Here is a 4,563-nt window from a genome sequence, read left to right as displayed (position 1 = left end):
CCATAAACGTTCGGCATATATGTTTTCAAAGACCGTTAAAGCCGTGTTTATTTTTTTGGTCAGGCGATCGACTTTTCTCTCGCCTGATTTGCCAAATGCAGCCCTGTCGAGTTTTACAGACCATTATTTATAAGGAATTTACTTCAGTTTCTTAATTTTATAAAATAATCACATCGATATTCACTTTCTATAACAGGTCACTTTTACAATTTTTATAAGATTTTCACTTTGTTTTTTACAGTTTTTAAAAAGCATCACTTTGATTTTTACACCTTTTAAAACGGGTACTTCGCACTTCGTTTTTTACTCATGTGGAGGCCCAGACATGCCTCGCGGGAAGTGTATTTTCAGTAACCTCTGGTTGACTCAGCCTGAATACATTTTGTTGTTACAGAAAGCCAGTGATAAATGTTCTGCTCGCTGCAGATTTTGTCAGAAGTCTTTTGACATTACGAACATGGGAGAGGCAGCGCTAAGAAGTCACGCTAAAGAATCAAAGCATAAAGTTTTTGCTTCTTATAACAAGGCAACCAGTGGCTTCAACGAAGAGCAAGTCGAGTAAACCAAAGTCTTGAGTTCATTCCCGTCCACGTCTTCAGCAGAGATTGGGCATGCAAGGTACCCTCTGCTAAGAAGTCAGGCTTGTCGTCGTTTGTAAGCAAAAATTATGTTTTACAGGCAGAGATGTTATGGACTCTGAAGGTTGTGAGTCACATTATTCCTTCAATTCTTGTAGTGATATTCAACCATTGTTTTCAAACATGTTTCCAGATTCTGATATTGCAAGACATTTTACATGTGGAGAATGTAAATGTTCATATTTGTGTAACTATGGCATTGCTTCATACTATAAACAGTTACTGAAAAAGAAAATTGATGAGAGTGGATATGTGCTGCTGTTTGATGAGTCCCTCAACCACAAGTCTAGAAAGAAAAAATGGATATTCATTCTCGTATCTGGGATGATAGAAAGGTATTTTATATTTTGTCATAAATTTTGTTTAAATGTGGAAAATCAGAATGTTCAAGAAAAAAATATTATTCTTTCTTCTGTAATCTAGATACAATGGACATGCAGTGCTCTGATAGAAGTAATCTCGACAGTACTGTTGTTAAGGTACATCAGGAGCTATGACTTTATATTTATAAACATATAGGTTAATTCACGTGGTGCTGTTGCCATTGAATTTTAGTTCCCTATTAAAAGGTTTACTCTTACTGCAATTGCAGTAACATTATTTTGAGCCAGAAGGAATTAAAGAAAATAAGTGAAATTAATAATACATGATGTATATCTTAAAATCACAATATTCTTTATTTCAGGTAAAAACTTATTATTATGCTTCCTGTTTCATGTCCATGCTACTGCTGAGGACATGGTAGATCACTTCACTGAAGGTTTAGACATGAATAAATTTCTACAAATATCCATGGATGAACCAAAAGTAAATTCCATAGACTCATGCAAGATAAACAGTCAGTACTAGAAAAATCATTATTAAATGTTGGTAGTTGTGGCCTTCATATTGTACATGGGGCATTTAAAGATGGGACTGCTGCATCTTGATGGCCCATTCAAGACCTTCTGAAAAGCCTGTACTAAATTCTTAAAGACACCCCTGCACGACGAGATTATCTAAATGCAACAAGTTCTAACGTTTTTCCATTGACATTTTAGTTCACATAGATGGGTGGAAATACACCAGTGAGTGAAAGGGCTATTCAGATATGGCCTAATATAAAAATCTATGTCAACCAGATTGATAAGGGGAAACTGCCACACCCAAAAACTGCATCAAATAAAACTATGTCATGTACAAAAGATGCTCTCATCACAGTTAAATTATTATGCTTCCAGTCCATTGCTAAGCATTTAGAACCTTACCTATTAATGTACCAGACCAATGTACAAACCAATGATGTCTTTTTTTGCAGAAGACTTGCATAGAATACTGAATGATCTCCTTAAACGTTTTGTGAAAGCTGATGTAGTGAAACAATCGGGTTAAAAAAAATTATGAAGATAGACTTGAAAGATAAAAAATACTTAGTGATTACAACAACATAGATAAAGGATTTGCTGCTGAACAAGAACTGAAAACAAAGAGAGCACATTCAACAAAAGATTAGTGATAGACTATGGAACTAAGAATGGAGTGTGGGGAATAATTTTTTTGTTTAAGACTGCTACTTAAAATATCCACTAAAAAGGAAGGAAAAATGTCAACAGAAGATGAAGAAAATAAAGAAAAAAAGTATATTGGTTGAAGCTGGGGACAAGTAACAGGTGGTGCTACTGCATGTGATGATACTATAGTAACAACCAACCATTCCACTTCCAAGAACTTTGACCCCTATGGGGATGACAACAGAATTGATGTACTATTGTTTGAATGTATGGCAACAAATCCACACTTTATTCAGTTATGGAATATTGTGAAGAATCTTTTGCTCACATCTCATGGACAGGCTTCTGTTGAAAGGGGATTTTCAGTCAACAAGCAGGAAGAAGTAGAAAATCTTCATGAACAATCAGTGATTGAACAACGTCTAATATATGATTATGTGGAAAGTGCAGGTGGTATATATATTACTCCACAACTACTTGTTTCTGCAGCTTCTGCAAGGCAAAAATATATTGCCCATCTTGAGGAGCAAAAAACACAGAAGGAAAGACATTCTTTCTGAGATTGAAGAGCTGAAAAAAAAGAAGACTTGAGGCTGATGTGTGTGAATAAACCAAATCTTCAGAGAAGTATGCTGAGAAGGCAGAGACAACTAACATTTGTAACAAAAGCAAATAGTCTAAAGAGAAAAAATATGAAATTACATCTGTGTCGTCCAATTGGAGGAAAGATACAAAAATTAATAGAGAAACATGTATGTAAAGCTAGGTGTCTTGAAAAAAAAATTCACTGTGCACCACTCCTGGAAAATTCTTGATGTTTTTAAACTTCATAAGTCATTACTTGTATGATATAATTCACGAGAATCTCCCACAACCAATGTCAACATACAATTTGCAGTATATACATCATCAATTGATTTACTAGAATGAATACAGTAGCGGGTACATTTGCAATATCATATTTAAGGGCAAAACTTTGAAACAGCATATCAATTTCTTTAAGGTCTAAACAAAAACTTATATTCAAAAATTGAATGTCAAGAGTATTTAGAAGAGAATTAATATTTATTATTATTATATTTGTGTAGAGTGGCAAAAATTGGGGAAACATGTCAAGCTTTGCGCGATGCAAATTTGTTTCAGCGGCCGATGCTGATACAGTTTCACGATTGCCACCGCCGGTTGAAACCAATCCCGGTCAGAATGTTCAAGTTGGTTTAAATGGGAGCTCCTCGTCAATTCCGGTGCATACACTATCCGCATGGCGTTCTCAAGATAGCAAAGATGATTTGAGTCGGTGTTTCCGTTTGGGAAGAAGAGGTCGCCGTGTGATTCGTGGAGGGAATATGCCAGCAGGTTCTCGACCGACATGGCCTTATGCTTGGATAGCATTGGCCACCACAGGCCAGGATTGGGTACCGTCGGCTTATGAGACAGAATTGAATATATATTGTCGTATTTTGATAAATTGTATACATCTGATGTGCTTTTTGATCAAACATGTGCTGTTTTAGAAGCTCTTAATTATTTTAGTAAAAATGTGTAAAATTTTAGCGGTGATGGCAAGAAATACATGAAGGATAATATTTCTTGAGTCAAATTCCCCCCAGTCGAAGAAACATTGAGACTTTCATAATTAAACAGTCTAATATAATAACATAGAAAACTATCCAGTCTAAAAGCTTGTTAATTCAATTCCACGAAAACAATACTGTATAACAACTGGGATGCTAATAGATGACCTCAGCCAATTTATACAACTCCTTCGTGCAATATCCACTGTAGATGGCATACCAGAAAAGGGTCAGAAAGCCTCAGTATCCAATGTTTTGAGAGGAAGGTACCCCACAGCATTCTACATAGACCTTCAAGGTAATTTTAGTCCTGAATGAGTTATACTAGAAGAAATTGTTTTTGATAAACATAAACCATTACCATTTCTATCTATCAGCGACTGCATTACTTCTCTATGTAGGAGATGGGTACAATCAACAAGACGTCACACGGGAGCAGCCGAAAAGACAGAACTAGAAAAGACACTGAAAAAGATACTTTAACTTTAACACAAACTATCTCTACCATCCAACTAGCACTATTTGCAGGATTCGACGTCTTCTAACCTGTCGTCTTTAATGGCGGCGTCCAGTGTATTATGGATTTTTTTTTTGGTTTTGGTTTTGGTTTTTCGGAAGTACATGTGCATGGTTTCCAAACTGAAAGGAAGAATAAGTACTTTTGGTTGTCATTCTTTATTTATGCGAATGTTCTGTAATGTGTGCCACAAATACGACGACGCTACAGGCACGTATGTGACAGGATGTACATATTTTAAGTTGGATACAAATCACATTATTATTTGTTGTCATGGCACGTCAATATACTCTTTAACAGTTACTGGCTGCCATCTTGAACAGGCGCAAATCCAATGAAAACGA

General features: G+C 35.8%; 1 pseudogene; it reads left to right on the top strand.

The window, feature by feature from the left end:
- The first annotated feature begins 325 nt into the window (after positions 1 to 325).
- LOC144363039 (uncharacterized) lies at positions 326 to 4,247 on the top strand (annotated as a pseudogene).
- Positions 4,248 to 4,563: the final 316 nt, after the last annotated feature.

The sequence above is a fragment of the Saccoglossus kowalevskii genome, chromosome 17, assembly GCF_978046115.1.
Source record: "Saccoglossus kowalevskii chromosome 17, keSacKowa6.1, whole genome shotgun sequence".
NCBI lineage: Eukaryota > Metazoa > Hemichordata > Enteropneusta > Harrimaniidae > Saccoglossus > Saccoglossus kowalevskii.
The sequence above is the reverse complement of the archived record's forward strand: the minus strand, read 5'-3'. Positions and strand labels throughout refer to the sequence as shown.